The 20243-nt window shown below is 49.6% G+C and overlaps 1 pseudogene; it reads right to left on the reverse strand.

The window, feature by feature from the left end:
* The window catches only part of LOC110498716 (ankyrin repeat and fibronectin type-III domain-containing protein 1-like), a 59603-nt pseudogene extending 40049 nt beyond the window's left edge, over nucleotides 1-19554 (reverse strand).
* Nucleotides 19555-20243: the final 689 nt, after the last annotated feature.

Here is a 20243-nt window from a genome sequence, read left to right on the forward strand (position 1 = left end):
CTGGCAGATCTGGAAGAGTCTGGTCGACTGGCAGATCTGGAAGAGTCTGGTCGACTGGCAGCTCTGGCTGCTCCATGCTGACTGGCTGCTCCATGATGACTGGCAGCTCTGGCTGCTCCATGCTGACTGGCTGCTCCATGCTGACTGGCAGCTCTGGCTGCTCCATGCTGACTGGCTGCTCTGGCTGCTCCATGCTGACTGGCTGCTCCATGCTGACTGGCTGCTCCATGCTGACTGGCGGCCCTGGCTGCTCCATGCTGACTGGCGGCCCTGGCTGCTCCATGCTGACTGGCGGCCCTGGCTGCTCCATGCTGACTGGCGGCCCTGGCTGCTCCATGCTAACTGGCAGCTCTGGCGGCTCCTTGCAGACTGGCAGCTCTGGCGGCTCCTTGCAGACTGGCAGCTTTGGCGGCATCCTGCAGACAGGCAGCTCTGGCGGCTCCTTGCAGACTGGCAGCTTTGGCGGCATCCTGCAGACAGGCAGCTCTGGCGGCTCCTTGCAGACTGGCAGCTCCTTGCAGACTGGCAGCTCCTTGCAGACTGGCAGCTCTATGCTAACTGGCAGCTCTATGCTAACTGGCAGCTCTATGCTAACTGGCAGCTCTATGCTAACTGGCAGTTCTGAACAGGCGGGAGACTCCAGCAGCGCTGTAGAGAAGGAAGGCTCTAACAGCGCTAAACAGGCGGGAGACTCCGACAGCGCTGGAGAGGAGGAGGGCTCCGACAGCGCTGGACAGGCGAGGCGCACTGTAGGCCTGATGCGTGGTGCTGGCACTGGTGGTACTGGGCCGAGAACACGCACAGGAAGCCTGGTGCGGGGAGCTGCTACCGGAGGGCTGGGGTGTGGAGGTGGCACAGGATGGGTTAGACCGTGAAGGCGTACTGGAGATCTTGAGAGCGGTGCTGGCACAGAACGTGCAAGGCTAGGGAGGTGCACAGGAGGCCTGGTACGTGAAACTGGCACCATCTTAACCAGCCGACTAACACGCACCTCAGGACGAGTATGGAGCGCTGACCCAGGTGCCATCAAATCCCCGACACGCTCCGTCGGGCGAATTCCATGTTTAAAACACCAACACAGCAACTCCCTCATTTCTCTCTCCTCCAATTTCCCCATTAACTCCTTCACAGTCTCTGTTTCGCTCACCTCCAACACCGGCTCTGGTCTCCTCCTTGGCTCCTCACGATAAACAGGGAGAGTTGGCTCAGGTCTGGCTCCTGACTCTGCCACACTCTCCCTGAGCCCCCCCCCAAGAAATTTTTGGAGCTGACTATGGGGCCTCCGTCCGCGCCGCCTTGCTTGCTTCGCAAACTCCATTCTCCTATATCCTTCCGCGCACTGCTCCATCGAATCCCAGGCAGGCTCCGGCACTCTCCCTGGGTCGACCGCCCACCTGTCTATCTCCTCCCAAGAAGTATAGTCCATACTGTACTCCACTTTGGGCTGTTCTTGCCTGTTGACACGCTGCTTGGTCCCTTTGTGGTGGGTGATTCTGTAACGGTTTTCTTGATGAGAAGGAGAGTCGGACCAAAATGCGGCGTGTCTATTGCAATCCATGTTTAATGAAATAACACACTAAACACAAACACTACCAAAACAATAAACTTAACAAAACCCGAAACAGCCTATACTTGTGTATCCTAACACAGAACAATGACATCAGGACACTAAGGACAATCACCCACGACAAACTCAAAGAATATGGCTGCCTAAATATGGTTCCCAATCAGAGACAACGATAAACACCTGCCTCTGATTGAGAACCACTTCAGACAGCCATAGACTTAGCTAGAACACCCCACTAGCTACAATCCCCACACATACACACCACATACAAAAACCCATGCCACACCCTGGCCTGACCAAATAAATAAAGATAAACACAAAATACTTTGACCAGGGTGTGACACCATGGTGCTACCCTACAGAGTGCTGTTGAGGCTACTGTAGACCTTCATTGGAAAAAAGTATGCTTTCATCAATTATTTGGTGATATGTCAATATATTTAGTATATATATATATATATATATATATATATATATATATATATATATATATATATATATATATATATTTATATATACATGTATTTATTTTTTAAATGAATTCACTGAGGAGGATGGTCCTCCCCTTCCTCCTCTGAGGAGCCTCCACTGACATACACACACACACGCACAAACACACATGCTTGCGCGTACACACTACACACACACACACACACACACACACACACACACACACACACACACACACACACACACACACACACACACTATATTTTACAATTAAGTTGCACAAGGTAGTGCCCCTGGGTGTGTACTGTGTGTTTTGGGTCTGCATGTGTGTGTGTGTATCTACTGACTGGCATGCTCAAAGCCCGTCTGCATGCGTCTGAAGAGCCGGTGCCTCCACTCCCAGGCTTTGAGTTGCCTCTCATGGTCCGACGACTCCCACTCCCCGGGGCCCTCGGTACGCACCTGGGTCTTTAGGTCCCCCATGCGCTCCTCTGCCTCATGGACCAATGTGGCCAGGTGCAAAGCCCTCAAGGCTCACGACTGCTGGGCACAACAACACATAGTTGTAATTTATATTAAGACTAGAATCGCCGAGGTGATCAGCACATTACTTTATCAGCCATGCTCTTTGAAATAAAATGATCACTTTTGGGGGAATAGAGAAGGCAGATATCCTTTTTTTCATTTCTTCAACATATTGTTCTTCCCTCAGAAAATGAGAGACAATAGATGTGCTGAAAACACACAACTCTTTAATTCTAAGAAACCTCCTGTTTTCCCATAATCCACTGGTATAACACTCTAGCCTTTTTAATGTCTTTGTTTGTCAGAAGCACTAACGCAAATTCCTAATTAAAGCCCATTTAACTGCGGAGTCACTCTTTAACCTCTTGAGTGTAGGGGGCAGTATTTTGATGTTTGGATAAAAAACGTACCCAAATGCCTATTTCTCAGGCCCAGAATCTAGAATATTCGGAGGCTGCTAGATCACAGGCGGCAGAACGGCCTCTCTTTCTTTTTTCTCTCTCTGCCAACTTTGGGAACGTGCTGTTGTTTTGTGCGTGGTGAGAGGTTGGTTGTTCTGCTGGTTGTGATTGCTGTGGCAACTGACCTGAATAAGACTCACATTTACCAAGATTTTATCAGCAACCATCCTCATGTACTTCGTGCCCCCTTAGATTTTTGGGGTGCATGACAGCCATGTGCATGTCTCAGTATGTCTCAGTGTTTTGTCCTTTTCTTGTACCATCTGAGCAACACAGGACCACTATGTGTCACGGTCGTCCTCCTCTTCATCTGAAGAGGAGAGGCGAGATGGATCGGAAGACCAAAATGCGGCGTGGTAAGTGTCCATGGTAAATCTTTAATCAAGAAAGACTGAACACTATACTAACGAGTAACAAAAACAATAAACCAAATTCGACCGTGAAGCTACAAATGTTAAGGTGAGTGAATGAGGACCCAAAAGCGAACTAACTTAAACAGAGCTTCTTTAATAACCAAACTGTGGTAGGCTCAGATAGACCGGCAGATTCCGACAGGACAGGACAAGGTTACAGCAAACATGACGATAGTCTGGCTCAGGCATGAAACACAACAAACAAGAATCCGACAAGGACAGGAACAAAAACAGAGAGAGATATAGGGACCTAATCAGAGGGAAAAAGGGAACAGGTGGGAAACGGGGTGAATGGGTAGTTAGGAGGAGACAAGGAACAGCTGGGGGAAAGCGGGGGAGAAAAGGTAACCTAATAACGACCAGCAGAGGGAGACAGGGTGAAGGGAAAGGACAGAGACAAGACACAACATGACAGTACATGACAACAAAATGAGACCTGTGCTGAAACAAGCCATCAACATAGACAATCACCCACAAACAAACAGTGCAACCCAGGCTACCTAAGTATGATTCTCAATCAGAGACAACTAATTACACCTGCCTCTGATTGAGAACCATACTAGGCCGAAACATAGAAATGCCCCAAAACATAGACTGCCCACCCAACTCACGCCCTGACCATACTAAATAAACACAAAACAACGGAAATAGAGGTCAGAACGTGACAGTACCCCCCCCCCCCCCCCCAAAGGTGCGGACTCCGGCCGCAAAACCTTGACCTATAGGGGAGGGTCTGGGTGGGCGTCTGTCCGCGGTGGCGGCTCTGGCGTGGGACGCGGACTCCACTTCATCATTGTCTTAGTCCGCCTTATTGTCCGCCTCCATGGCTTTCTCACCATGGCCACCCTACTCAATGACCCCACTGGACAGAGGGGCAGCTCGGGACAGAGGTGGGGCAGCTGCTCGGGACAGAGGGACAGCTCGGGACAGAGGTGGGGCAGCTGCTCGGGACAGAGGGACAGCTGCTCGGGACAGAGGGGCAGCTCGGGACAGAGGTGGGGCAGCTGCTCGGGACAGAGGGGCAGCTCGGGACAGAGGTGGGGCAGCTGCTCGGGACAGAGGGGCAGCTGCTCGAGACAGAGGTGCGGCAGCTGCTCGGGACAGAGGTGGGGCAGCTGCTCGGGACAGAGGGACAGCTCGGGACAGAGGTGGGGCAGCTGCTCGGGACAGAGGGACAGCTGCTCGGGACAGAGGGGCAGCTCGGGACAGAGGTGGGGCAGCTGCTCGGGACAGAGGGGCAGCTCGGGACAGAGGTGGGGCAGCTGCTCGGGACAGAGGGGCAGCTGCTCGAGACAGAGGTGCGGCAGCTGCTCGGGACAGAGGTGGGGCAGCTGCTCGGGACAGAGGGGCAGCTGCTCGAGACAGAGGTGCGGCAGCTGCTCGGGACAGAGGGGCAGCTGCTAAGGGACAGAGGGACAGCTCGGGACAGAGGGACAGCTGCTCGGGACAGAGGTGCGGCAGCGGCGCCGGACAGGCGGGAGGCTCCGGCAGCGGCGCCGGACAGGCGGGAGGCTCCGGCAGCGGCGCCGGACAGGCGGGAGGCTCCGGCAGAGGCGCCGGACAGGCGGGAGGCTCCGGCAGAGGCGCCGGACAGGCGGGAGGCTCCGGCAGAGGCGCCGGACAGGCGGCAGACTCCGGCAGCGGCGCCGGACAGGCGGGAGACTCCGGCAGCGGCACCGGACAGGCGGGAGACTCCGGCAGCGGCGCCGGACAGACAGGACCACCTGCAGGGAGGAGACAGAGAGACAGCCTGGTGCGTGGGGCTGCCACAGGAACCACCAGGCTGGGGAGACCTTCAGGAGGCTTGGGGTTAGGAGGAGGCACCTGAAGGACCGGGCTGTGGGGGAGCACTGGAGCTCTGGTGCGCAACCTTGGCACCACTTCCCCAGGCTGGATAACCACTCTAGCCCGGACCCTCCAGAGTGCAGGCACAGGTTGAACCGGGCTGTGGGTAAGCACGGGAGATCTAGTGCTTACTACACGCACCTCTCCCTTAGGCTCCACTCCCACATTTGCCCGACACGAGCGGAGCGCAGGCAGAGGACGCACTGCACCCTCCCAGCGCCCCGGAGACACAGCACGCAGAGCCGGCGCAGGATACCCTGGACCAAAACTGCGTACTGGCGACCAGACCCGCTGAGCAGGCACCATACGCCCTGGCTCGATGCCCGCGCTCGCATGACACCCTCGGGGGGCTGTCCTATAGCGCACCGGGCTATGGACACGTACTGGCGACACCGTGCGCTTAACCACATAACACGGTGCCTGACCAGTAACACGCTGCTTATAATAAGCACGAGGAGTGAGCGCAGGTCTGCTACCTGGCTTAGCTCCACCCCTCGTGTGCCCCCCCCAAAAAAATGTTTGGGGCTGCCTCTCGTACCTGTCGCACTGCCGTGCTGCTTTCGCCAACCTCATTCTCCTGTAACCCTCCTTGCACTGCTCCATCGAATCCCAGGCGGGCTCCGGCACTCTCCCTGGGTCGATCGCCCATCTGTCTATCTCCTCCCAAGTTGTGTAGTCCAGTGAAGCCGGCCGCTGTTGTTGTTGCTGCTCCTGCTGCTGCTGTTCCTGTCACTGTGTTTGTTGTCACAGGATAGGACTGTTTTGCGTTTTCACATTTCTTGTTTTTGTTAGTTTGTTCATGTGAAGTTATTTATTAAAAACATGAATCAAAACAACCACGCTGCGCTTTGGTCCGCCTCTCGTACAGACGAACGTCATTACACTATGAGTCTATGCCTGTCTGTGAATGCCTATATCTGTCTCCCTCTGTTTGTCTCTGTACAGTATGTCTCTCTGACGTCTCTGTCCCTGTCTGTCTCAGGGAGCCACAGACAGACTCTGTGAAATATCCTACAGCAGAATCAATGGCTTCCTTTCAAAGCCCAACGAAAACCATGCATTGTCTTTGATCTCAATTCTCCTCCGATGGAGTTTGATTACAATGTTCTTATAAAAATGCTGACTCTGTATCCTGACTAGGGCTGATGGGAGATACCTTATCTCGCTCTCCCTCTCCCTCTCTTTCTATTTCCCTCTCTTTTTCTTCATGTGTTATTTGGGCTCCGGAGAGCAATCAAAGAGCAAACTCCAGTAAACACCACTTTCCCTCAAGTGTTTTCAATTTGGTGATACCTTTATAAAATGTCTGGACAGGTTCTGGAAAGGGAGTGCAAACACAAATAGTCTGGGAGAGCTCGGTGAGGCCTAATCGTTAGCAGAGAGTGAGACGGCGGAGGCTGCTAGATCACAGGCGGCAGAACGGCCTTATGAAGATGACTAATATCGCATCAAGATGACTAACAACACCCCCTGAGCACCATTGTGTTTTTCGTCTCTCTTTCTTTCTTTCTTCTCTCTCTGCCAACTTTGACATACTCTGTAGTGTGGGAACGTGCTGTTCTTTGGTGCGTGGTGAGAGGTTGGTTGTTCTGCTGGTTGCGGTTGCTGTGGCAACTGCTCTGGTTGCTGTGGCGGTGGGTACAGTTGCCGCGAGGATGGCCATGGTTGCCAGAGTTAGAATGAAGTCACTTTTAGGCACTGATCAAAATTCAGTTTTGCGGGCCTCCGAGTGGTGCAGCAGTCTAAGGCATTGCTAGAGGCGTCACTACAGCCCCGGGTTTGATGCCGAGTTGTAACACAACAGGCCATGATTGGGAGTCCCATAGTGCGAGGCACAATTGGCCCAGCGTCGTCCAGGTTAGGGAAGGCTTTGGCTGAGGGGGGTCTTTACTTGGCTCATTGCGCTCTAGCGACTCCTTTGTGGCAGGCTGGGTGCCTGCAGGCTGACCTCGATCACAAGTCGAACGGTGTTTCCTCCGACACATTGGTGCGGCTGGCTTCCGGGTTTAGCAGGCAGGTGTTAAGAAGCGCGGTTTGGCGGGTCATGTTTTGGAGGATGCATGACTCGACCTTCGCCTCCCGAGCCCACTGGGGAGTTGCAGCAATTAGACAAATTGGGGAGAAAATTCAGTTTTGTGTATTACAGGTTAAGATTTGGGGAGGGTAAGCTTATCCTAAATCAGTACCAGAAGTGCAACTTCTACTCATACTATGGTTTATGATGGAACATTCTCCACATTTTCTTCAATAAACAACTGTTATGATCCTATAAGCTAAGGAGCGGGCGTGCAAGTGGGCACACAGACAGACAGAAAGTCAGTCAGTCAGAACAAACACAGCCAGACAGAAAGACAGACAGATAGCCAGTCAGCCAACCAACCAGCAAGCCAGAACAGGTACTCACAGTGGGGGCTTTCCTTGGCTCCGGCGTGGAGCACCAGCCTCTCCATGGGTATGTTGTTGGTCATGACGGCCATGTCCAGGGGCACCAGGCCCTCACTGTTTGGGATGTTGAGGTCCAGTTCTTCCTTGGCTCCGGCGTGGAGCAGCAGCCTCTCCATGGGTATGTTGTTGGTGATGACGGCCATGTCCAGGGGCAGCAGGCTCTCACTGTTTGGGATGTTGTGGTCCAGTTCTTCCTTGGCTCCGGCGTGGAGCAGCAGCCTCTCCATGGGTATGTTGTTGGTCATGACGGCCATGTCCAGGGGCAGCAGGCTCTCACTGTTTGGGATGTTGAGGTCCAGTTCTTCCTTGGCTCCGGCGTGGAGCAGCAGCCTCTCCATGGGTATGTTGTTGGTCATGACGGCCATGTCCAGGGGCAGCAGGCCCTCACTGTTTGGGATGTTGAGGTCCATCTCCTGGTGCTCCACCGCCTCGAACAGCACCTCGTTGCTCTGGAACTAACACACATAAACAAATGTTTAAAGAGATACTTCAGGATGTTGGCAATCAAGCCCTTTAACTCGTGGATTCCATTTTTATATCTGTGTGCAATTTGAAGGAATTTTTGAACTAGCGTTAGCACAATGACTGGAAGTCTATGGTAACTGCTAGCATGCTAGTATATACCATAGACTTTCAATCATTGTGCTAACGCTAGTAAGCATTGGCTTGCAAAACTAACTCTAACTTATATCATACTGGATGCAGAGATATAACAAATGGTATCCATGAGTTCATCTGACTAATTGACAAAATCCTGAAATATCCCTTTAATGAGACTTTGGTGTTAGGGGCTGTGTTGAGCATGTCTTGAATCAGTGTTGTGTCTGTGTTGAGCCAGTGTTTTGTCTGTTGAGCCTGTGTTGTGTCAGTTTTGAGCCTGTGTTGTGTCTTTTGAGCCTGTGTCTCGCTTGTATCTCACCTGTGTTTAAACGTGTATTGACCGTGTGTTGAGCCTGTGTCCCCCACCATGAGGGACTTGCGGAGGTGCTCCTTGTCACACCGTCCTGACACCACACTGTCCTCTAGGTCAGGCAGGTTGCCCGCAAGGAACCTCCCCAACAAGTTCCTGTAGAGGCGGCAGGCAGCGCTCGGGGATGACAGGCTGGTGGACTTGTTCCGGGTGGGAAGAGGGTGAGGCTTTCACATCTCTCGCATCTCTCTCATCTTGGCTGAATCATCCCTGTGGAGAGAAAGCGGTGCATCGATACAGGGGAGGGTCGAAAGTGGGATTTGGTGAGTATTAGTATCAATCATTATATAAGTCATAGTATGGTATTTTAGCAGACACCTTTATCCAAGGTGACTCAGAGTATATTTTGGCAACTATAGTATATTCAGTATTTGTGGACCATGAGGGAATCAAATCCATAAACCCGGTGTTGCTTGGACTTACCCACTGAGCCACTGGAACCACAGGGGGAATGGGGTGAGTATTATTGTACTTCTGCTATTTTTGAATCACTAGCACTGCGGGTACCAACACTTTTGAAGAATGCACCAAACATTACCTACAGTATGTTTGACGCTTCTGCCTTAGATATTGTTATAATGAACAGTACCTTGCTTGTTAACGTCTTCAAAATGTCTTGTTTAGAATGTCCTTAACATGGAGGCTCTGACGAAGACTAAGAAAACACATTAGATCCTACACCAGCTATAGAATGAATGCACATGTTTTTGAAGTGACATACCTCTTTTTGTATGTGTTATGAGGTAGGGCCAAGAGTTTTTCCTTACCAAATGACCAGGCAAGGAAAAACTCTGGGCCTTAATAAGGTTTTAACTTGGACCTGAAGTTCTTCCTGGTCAGCTGGTCAGGACAAACTCCTGGTCCCGGTCCTGACACGTTTTCTTAATTCCATGCCAATGTGCCAGCAAACCAGGTGGGTATCGCAATGGCATCATTTCTAAGTAATTATGATAGTTAACATATGAGTCATCATTAGCACTGCCATCGCTGTTCCTCTGCCAGTCCTGCCCTCTCAACCTGACACCTCTTTCTCATGAGAGGCTGAGATGAGCTCATTCCTTCTCATTCCTTCCTATCTTGGCATCTGTGGCATGGCAGATATGCTGCACTCTCCACTCTGCCACAGGAACAATTTGAATGACTGGGGAGCTTGGGCTGTGATGCTATCACACGCGCTGACGGAAATGTCAATTGGATGCCGAGGCGGTGGTGACGCATTCCGTAACCCGATCCCACATAAGATAGATGAAGGAAGAAAGATAGAAAGTGTGAAAAAATAAAGAAACACCTCCTTCGGCCGCTTTTCCTTCCAGTTCTCTGCTGCCAATGACTGGAACGAATTGCAAAAAATCACTGAAGTTGGAGACATATATCTCCCTCACTAACTTTAAGCATCAGTTGTCAGAGCAGCTTACCGATCGCTGCAGCTGTACACAGCCCATCTGTAAATAGCCCATCCAACCAACTTCCTGCCTCATCCCCATATTTGTTTTTGTTTTTATGCTCTTTTGCACACCAGTACTTCTACTTGCACATCCTCACCTGCACATATATCACTCCAGTGTAAATTGCTCAATTGTAATTACTTACCTTATCTCCTTACTTGATTTGCACGCACTGTATACAGACTTTTCTATTGATTTATTGACTGTACGTTTGTTTATCCCATGTGTAACTCTGTGTTGTGGTTTCTGTCGCACTGCTTTGCTTTATCTTGGCCAGGTCACAGTTGTAAATGAGAACTTGTTCTCAACTGGCCTACCTGGCTAAATAAAGGTGAAATAAAATTAAAAGGAAGAAATGAAAGAAAAAAGAAAGAGCCTCGCTATGCTTAGTCAATAGTGAATCACCTATTGAATGTGTGTGTGTGTCATGAACCAAATGCACATGACACATATTGAGCCTATGGTGAAATCAGTGTAAAGAGTCCATTTCCAACACTCGTCCGATGTTTATGAGTGTTAACAGAGAATACAGAATTAATAGAGAATTTAAATGAGTTATAGTGTTTCTGTAATCAGGATTATCAATGATATAAAGAATGATGAAAAAAAATGTGTAAAAAAACAATTTAATAAAAGCAGTGCAAGTATCGAATTTTGTAAAGTTAGTGTGGGAGAGGTGGAAAAATTGTTGTTGTTACACACCAAACAACAGCTGACAGTGGCGGCAGAGCCCACATATCTCCAAGATAAAGGCTACAGTCGGAGGAGCCATCAACCACTTTCACAGGCAGGACAACACACCAAACAACAGCTGACAGTGGCGGCAGAGCCCACATATCTCCAAGATAAAGGCTATAGTCGGTGGAGCCATCAACCCCTTTCACAGGCAGGGCGACACACCAAACAACAGCTGACAGTGGCGGCAGAGCCCACATATCTCCAAGATAAAGGCTACAGTCAGAGGAGCCATCAACCACTTTCACAGGCAGGGCGACACACCAAACAACAGCTGACAGTGGCGGCAGAGCCCACATATCTCCAAGATAAAGGCTATAGTCGGAGGAGCCATCAACCCCTTTCACAGGCAGGGCGACACACCAAACAACAGCTGACAGTGGCGGCAGAGCCCACATATCTCCAAGATAAAGGCTACAGTCAGAGGAGCCATCAACCACTTTCACAGGCAGGGCGACACACCAAACAACAGCTGACAGTGGCGGCAGAGCCCACATATCTCCAAGATAAAGGCTACAGTCGGAGGAGCCATCAACCACTTTCACAGGCAGGACAACACACCAAACAACAGCTGACAGTGGCGGCAGAGCCCACATATCTCCAAGATAAAGGCTATAGTCGGTGGAGCCATCAACCCCTTTCACAGGCAGGGCGACACACCAAACAACAGCTGACAGTGGCGGCAGAGCCCACATATCTCCAAGATAAAGGCTACAGTCAGAGGAGCCATCAACCACTTTCACAGGCAGGGCGACACACCAAACAACAGCTGACAGTGGCGGCAGAGCCCACATATCTCCAAGATAAAGGCTACAGTCAGAGGAGCCATCAACCACTTTCACAGGCAGGGCGACACACCAAAATACACCCATCACTCCCCCATTCTCTCCCTCTCTCCTCTCCCTCAGTAAATGTTCTGTCCCATAATAGAGGCCCTTATTTTAGGCTGCCTCGTGTTCCCTGTGCAAGCCTATTCCAGGGGCAGATAAACGACGCAGGTATTTGAGATAATTTTTCCATGGGGCCTGAGGCACAGATAAAACAGAGATATATTTGTAATGTTCTGAGTATCCATTTCAAAGAGGCGTTAGTATAGGAATTTCCAGCAGGCTTATTGTTGTTTGTTGTCCAATTTTGTTTGTCAGCCGCCAGAAGGCCCGTCACTCTTTGACGACATTAGCGTGGGGCGGTGGCGAGGGGTTAGTGGCGGTGACTTTCAAAGTTCAACGGATGCCACTGCCCGCCACGTAGATACGCGACTTGTCCAAAAGTCACTCATCAATGACAGTCACTGATTCCCCCAGTGACTCCATACTGTCCCCAACACCAGAGAGAAACAGGGAAAGAGAGAAAGTGAAATGGAGAGGAAAGCAGGGAGAGAGAAAGTTTAAGGTTTAAGAGCGGGGGGGGGAGTTAAGAGTTTGAGCTTTGAGAGACAGTGATAGGTGAGGGCAAGAATGAGAGGAAAAGAAGAGAGAGAGATAGATTGAGAAGGATAGTGAGAGCAAATGAACGAGAGAGCACACTATAGCCACGCAGCATTGAAAGCCACAACATTTGAACACGACACCTCTCAACACCCAATTTGTCAAAGTTAGGAATAAGGGAACATAATTACTTCAGAGAACAAAGAAGAACTATGACCTAAGTCGGTCCGCTTCTGGTAAAGACCAGCACCCAGCAGGGACACAGAGGTGCTGAAAATCCCCATGTACAACAGGACAATGACAGATCTAGGACATACTGGAGATTATCAAATATATATACTGATATAGTCCATCAGGACTGGAATCCAATATGCCTAAGGCACCTATCAGTGACACCCCAGCACACATTAGAAAACTCTTCATCTGGGGAATGTTACAAGAAGGTAGAACATATGCTGTATAAGCCTCCGTCAGGTATATTACACACACGCACCCCATTCCTGCCTTATAACACACAGCGAGCAGGAAACAGTCCTGGTGGGAACAAAGCCCTACCAGAATCCTGGGTTCATGCTTGGCCCCTCACCAAGCCCACATCAAATAGTGCAGTTACAGCCCCACCACCGACACTCACACACAATGTACATGCTCTCCCATCCTCCCCTCTCCTCTACCACCTCTCTCTTTCTCTCCCATCCTCCCCTCTCTCCCTCTCCCCTACCACCTCTCTCTTTCTCTCCCATCCTCCCCTCTTACCCTAGTAAAACTGACTATCCTACCGATCCTCGACTTCGGCGATATCATCTACAAAATAGCTTTCAACACTCTACTCAGCAAACTGGATGCAGTTTATCACAGTGCCATCTGTTTTGTTACTAAAGCACCTTATACCACCCACCACTGCGACCTGTATGCTCTAGTCGGCTGGCCCTCGCTACATATTCGTCGCCAGACCCACTGGCTCCAGGTCATCTACAAGTACATGCTAGGTAAAGCTCCGCCTTATCTCAGTTCACTGATCACGATGGCAACACCCACCCGTAGCACGCGCTCCAGCAGGTGTATCTCACTGATCATCCCTAAAGCCAACACCTCATTTGGCCGCCTTTCGTTCCAGTTCTCTAATGCCTGTGACTGGAGCGAATTGCAAAAATCGCTGAAGTTGGAGACTTTTATCTCCCTCACCAATTTCAAACATCTGCTATCTGAGCAGCTAACCGATCGCTGCAGCTGTATATAGTCTATCGGTAAATAGCCCACCCAATTTTACCATCCCCATACTGTTTTTATTTATTTACTTTTCTGCTCTTTTGCACACCAATATCTCTACCTGTACATGACCATCTGATCATTTATCACTTCAGTGTTAATCTGCAAAATTGTAATTATTCGCCTACCTCCTCATGCCTTTTGCACACAATGTATATAGACTCTCTTTTCTTTCTACTGTGTTATTGACTTGTTAATTGTTTACTCCATGTGAAACTCTGTGTTGTATGTTCACACTGCTATGTTTTATCTTGGCCAGATCGCAGTTGCAAATGAGAACTTGTTCTCAACTAGCCTACCTGGTTAAATAAAGGTGAAATAAAATAAAATAAAATAAAAATATGATGTCCACAAGTGAAGGGAAAAGGTGAGAGGAGGAGCGCGCATAGATGTGAGAATGAAAACAACGTGGCTGATGTGAAAGTGAACTGTGTTGAAAAACATTTCTTAAACGGAAGCAAAAGGAAGAAGACAGGGATAAACATACCTGAATTTGTCCAAAATAATTTATTGTTTTCAACTGTTTGACTCATCATCATGGTATTGAATGTGCCACTGTCGTCCATGTGTCACTGTCTGTCGCCTCCAAATTTCTCTCGACCTGTTTGCACATTGTAAACATTCATTCATAGGCTAGGTTGTAGCAACCTCATGATGGTTCTAGGGAAAATGTGAGTATTATACAGTAACCTAAACCTATTGCTTTTACAATGAACTGTGTGAATGGAATATGAATGACAGTCATTTCTATTACAGCATTTGGATAAGGCCATGCTAATGAAATTTGTTTTATCCACCTTCATCTTAAACGGCACCGACTGCCACTTTTCTGTGCATATGCGTGTGTGTGTGCGCCTGTGCGTATGTGTGTGTCGTGCTCCCAGGCTGGACCCTCCACACCAGGCCAGTCTGCCGCCACAGGACTACATAATATCTACTAGGCCGTATGGCAGCAGGGGGCGCTGAGGTTGGTTGTGCGTGTAGAGGGCATGACAACACCTCTTCCCCCTCAGGAGGCTGAAAAGATTTGGCATGGGTCCGCAGATCCTCAAAAGGTTCTACAGCTGCACCATTGAGAGCATCTTGACTGGCTGCAACACCGCTTGGTATGGCAACTGCTCGGCATCTAACTGCAAGGCGCTACAGATGTTAATGTGGCCCAGTACATCTCTCAGACCGAACTCCCTGGAGTCCAGGACCTCTATACCAGGCAGTGTCAGAGAAAGGCCCTACTACCGCACGGAATGCGGCACCGGAGCGTCAAGTCTGGGACCTTAAGGCTCCTGAACAACCTCTACTCTCAAGACATAAGACTGCAAAAACGTTAACCAAGCTACTATTTGCATCGACCATTTTAGCACTAACTCTTTTTGACTCTATTCTCACACTGGACTACCCACACACTCACACAAAGTGCATTTGGAGTATTTAGGCACCTTGATTTTTTCCACATTTTGTCACATTACAGCCTTATTCTAAAATTGATTAAATTGTTGCTTTTTCTCATCAATCTACACACAATGCCCCGTAATGACAAAGCAAAAACATTTTTTTTCACATTTTTGCAAATTTATTTAGAAAACAAAACAATTATCACATTTAAAATAATATCACATTTACACTGCACAGCTATTTCAAGTCTCTCCAGAGATGTTTGATCGGGTTCAAGTTCGGGCCACTCAAGGACATTCAGAGACTTGTCCCGAAGCCACTCCTGCATTGTCTTGGCTGTGTGTTTAGGGTCATTTTCCTGTTGGAAGGTGAACCTTCGCCCCAGTCTGAGGTCCTGAGAGCTCTGGAGCAGGTTTTCATCAAGGATCTCTCTGTACTTTGCTCCGTTCATCTTTCCCTCGATTCTGACTAGTCTCCCAGTCCCTACCGCTGAAAAACATCCCCACAGCATGATGCTGCCACCATCATGCTCCCCCGTAGGGATGGTGCCAGGTTTCCTCCAGAGGTTGTGCTAGGCATTCAGGCCAAAGAGCTTAATCTTGGTTTCATCAGACCAGAATTTTGTTTCTCATGGTCTGAGAGTCCTCCTTTAGATGCCTTTTGGCAAACTGCAAGCAGGCTGTCAAATGCATTTTACTGAGGACTGGCTTCCGTCTGACCACTCTAACATAAAGTCCTGATTAAGTGCTGCAGAGATGGTTGTCCTTCTGGAAGGTTCTCCTATCTCCACAGAGGAACTCTAGAGCTCTGTCGGTGTGACTATCTGGTTCTTGGTCACCTCCCTGACCAAGGCCCTTCTCCCCCGATTGTTCAGTTTGGCCTGGCTGTCAGCTCTAGGAAGAGTCTTGGTGGTTCCAAACTTCTTCTATTTAGGAATGATGCAGGCAACTGTGCTCTTGGGGACCTTCTATGCTGCAGACATGTTTTGGTACCCATCCCCAGATCTGTGCCTCGACAGAATCCTGTCCCGGAGCTCAACGGACAATTCCTTTTAATCTCATGGCTTGGTTTTGCTCTGACATGCACTGTCATCTGTTGGACCTTATATGTGGGTGCCTTTCCAAATCATGTAAAATCAATTGAATTTACCACAGGTGGACTCTCAATATAGTTGTAGAAACATCTCAAGGATGGTCAATGGAAACAGGAGGAACCTGAGCTCAAATTCGAATCTCACTGCAAATGGTCTGAATACTTTGTCATCATAGGGGTGTTGTGTGTAGATTGATGAGGAACATTTGATCCGTTTTAGAATAAGTCTGTAACGTAACAAAATGTGTAAAAAAGGAAGGTCTCTAAATACTGTACTTACACTGACACTCCAACACATATACACACACACACTCACACACTCACTCACACATAGGCACAATATCACCGCACACACACTTACACACTCATCACATACATTGCTGCTACTGTTTATTGCCTAGTCACTCCCATAGTGTGTCTACATCAACTCGGTACTGGTACCACATGTACTCTATATAGCCAAGCTGTCATTGCTCATTGGGTATTATAATGTGGTGTTCGTTTTTGATTTGGTTAGAGGTAACGTTTATAATGATCATTGTTTTAATTTCACGGAAGGTGAAGTGTTGTGTGTTCGCAGGTGCGCGTGTGCGCGAGAGAGAGATGCATAGTGAGGCAGAGAGACAGAGATGCATAATGAGGCAGACGAACAGTACTGACAGAGAGGAGTGAAGGGCAAGGTAGAGACAGTCAGAAAGAGTGTGTGAGAGAGCTAGAAAGGGTGGGACAGTGGGAGAGCAAAATTGATAGCAAGAGAGACAGAGAGAGAAAGATTGAAAGAGAGAGAGGGGCAAGGGGATGTGTGGACTCTGCTGGCTGACTCGAAACGTGGCTTGTAGAAGGGAATTCTGAAATCTGATTCTTGGCACCAGACAGACTGGAGGCAGGCAGGCTGGACAGGGATAGGAGGGAGGGAGAAGGGGGGCAGTGTTACTAGGATTCACATAGCCCCCCCCCCCCCGCTGGCTCTTATCTGCTTATAGGCAAAGACGGAGCCACAACAACCTTCTGACCCACAACCACAGACAAGGGGTTGGCATGGGAACACAACAAACTGCAGACAAAACACGCACACACATACACACAGACCGGCACACACACACACACAGACTGGCACATACACACACACAGATATCCTCTCATTAGAGAGGATATTCTGTTGGATAAAGTGCAGAAAACATGGAGAAGCTCATTAGAGATTTAACAAAGACAAAAACAACTATGTATGAGCTTAGATAAGATCTTATAGATGGGCAGATATAATTCATGAGATGAGTTGTAGACCTTAACGCCATGATCAATGGAATGGGTGGTGAAGGGATGCATCTTCAGGACTGCCACCGTGCATAGAGAGCAGTCTGTGTCATCATAGGTGTCATTACTGGGACCAGTCTGTGTCATTATATTATGTGAAATAGCAAAATTCTATCCTGTATTTTGAGCGTTATCCTGAAATTAGATTTACACCAAAAATTAAAGCAAGTGTCTGTGGATGGTGTTGGACCATCTGACATGACAAGAAAACGGGACAGTTTGATGGAAAATCTTTAAATAAAAGTCCAGGCAAATCCAGGCATGTCACATGATTGCACAAAACACAGGGCCCAAGCATGAAGTCAAACTGATCCAGGATCAGCTTCACCAGTTGTCCACCCCCAGCTTGGCAGCAGTCGTACAGGAGCAAACCAGATTGAAAGAGAGAGAAGGGGTTAGTGGTGATGACACAAACGACATGGCCAATACTTAGACTAGGACCTTTTAACACTAGGTAAGAATCTCTCTCTCTCTCTTTCTCTCTCTTTCTCTATTTCTCTCCACCTTGGGAAAAGGCCCACAAAATAGCCCACACTCCTCTGTATGTTTAACTTTTGAAGGGCCCTGCTGAGCAGAGCAAGGCCTGCCACCTGTTCAGCATGTGTGTGTGTGTGTGTGTGTGTGTGTGAGTGTGTTGGGGGTAGGTAAATCTCCCTAATTTTGATGAACCGAGACAGCAGTGAGTCGCCATGGGGATGTGCGATTGAGCGTTCTCAGGAGGGGGGGTGACAAGGTGGGATTTGGGTTGTCTCCACTCGCACCCAACACACACAAACACACACACACACACATACTCAAACCCGCACCCCTAAACTCCACTGATCATCAACTGTTCCCAGTCAGACAACGGTCTCTATCTCTCCTCTTTCTCTCTCGAGTTGGTGACGGCTTGGTGACACGACTTGGTGACGGCTTGGTGACACGACTTGGTGACGGCTTGGTGACACGACTTGGTGACGGCTTGGTGACACGGCTTGTTGACACGGCTTGGTGACACGGCTTGGTGACACGGCTTGGTGACACGGCTTGGTGACGGTTTGGTGACACGGCATCTCTGGCGGCGACCGGGGCCTAGCCTGGGTGGCTCCAGGGCTCCTGTGTGTGTTAGTCTGATATGTGTGTGTGACACACCAAAGGGGTCTCGCCTGGATCTCCCTCTGTCTCCCCTCAGTCCGCCATATGCCAGCCACCTAGGGGGGGCCGACCCCAGCCATTGACTTGAATGGCGACCGCCACCAGTTGGCGGATTCTCACACGGAGCCCGGGCGCCGAACGCTGGTGTCCCACAGCCGTAACTCTGAGAATAAACACTTAGTGAGGGTCCCACGCAGGCCCCATGACTCCACCAGAGACTACCGTCTACCTCCCCTAATGTCTTGTGGCTCCTGTCTCCGTCAGGCTCCCCAAAAGACCCTAATGTAAAGTCTGAGGCCTTGCCATCCACAGTCAAAAAAATAAGGAGGTGTTGGAGTGTTATTGTACTGGGTTTCTGGAGGAAATGAAAGACAAACTGGAATAGACACCCTCCCCGGAGTGGAAGCACACACACATACATGGGGGAGTGTGTGGGCGCACATGCATGCAGATAGGCAGGCAGGGAGACACACAAATGCAGGGAGGCAGGCAGGCCCGCACACATGCACAAACCACAGGAGGTTGGTTGGTGGCTGCTTAATTGGGGAGAAAGGGCTCATGGTAATGACTGGAGCGGAATTAGTGGAATGGTATCAAACACATCAAACTCATGGTTTCCAGGTATTTTATGCCTTCCCTTCGCCCCGTTCCGGGCCATTATTATGAGCCGTCCTCCCCTTAGCAGCTTCCTGTGGCACGCAGGCACACATACATACACACAGTGATAAAATCCAGTAGATGTGAGAGGGCGTAAAGGAAAGGGGGGATTGGGATAGAATATAGAAAGGAGGGAGGGAGAGAGGGCAACTAAAGGGAAGCAGGGGAAAGATCACGTCACTATAATGGCTTACCAGTCTGATTTGGTATAGCCAACCAGGACCTATGGGAGAAGAGCTCCATCATTGCAGAGCTCACCCTCCGAGCCTCCAGAGGCATGCCATAAGCCTTGTGGTGGTGGGCAGAGAGCCTTGTGGCTTCACCTGTCCAGCCTCTCGGACAAGGGAAAATCTGAATTCCTTCGATGCTCCTATCACACCAAAATAACTGTTTCGGCCTTCTGTTGCCACCATGGTGCGAACTGCGGTAATTCTAATTGCTCCGTAGGTCTGAGTACCGTGGCAGCCAGGTTTACCCCTCCACGAGCCAAGGCTTCGCACCAGGGAGAGGGCTGCAAGCTGGCACAAAGGTTTTGCCTAATGTGAAACCCTCAGCTATGCAGCAGGCTAGGAACCCACAGTTTGGCTCTCCCAGAGGCCCGACAATGGGTGGAGTGGTCCTTTGCTGCGAATGCATCGAGTGCATCCCACTCACCTGACTCCCCTGAAGGGAAGCCCGACCTAGAGTTACGTTCCCAGCAGTAGAGAGGGGGGCCCACTCGACCCCCAAGTTCCCCCCTGTGCCACAGCTCTCCCCTCTTTCACAAGCAGCCGAGTCAGGAAGACAAATGGACAGTTGCCTATTTAGCCTGTCATATAGGCTTCGACAATAACACAGTCGAAAGTGTGTCTCCAAGTCTTTAGCTCCGTCTTGGGTCTTGTTTATTGTGCTTGAGGCAGTTTCACAGCATGGAGATAAAATATCTCTGCTTCACTCACTCTCCACAAAGCGAGTGATTGGGCTGACTGGACTGTCAGTTCACCGTTTGTGACTACAGTTTGCCCCAGAGTTCTCCAAGGTACACTGTTACCCAACGCCTTCTTCATGACTAAGGTCAGTGGCAATTACAATTGTGTAGCCTTAAAGCTAATGTCTTTCCACC

This window comes from Oncorhynchus mykiss, chromosome 20, assembly GCF_057628025.1.
Source record: "Oncorhynchus mykiss isolate SJ-2025 chromosome 20, ASM5762802v1, whole genome shotgun sequence".
In the NCBI taxonomy this organism is placed as follows: Eukaryota; Metazoa; Chordata; class Actinopteri; order Salmoniformes; family Salmonidae; genus Oncorhynchus; species Oncorhynchus mykiss.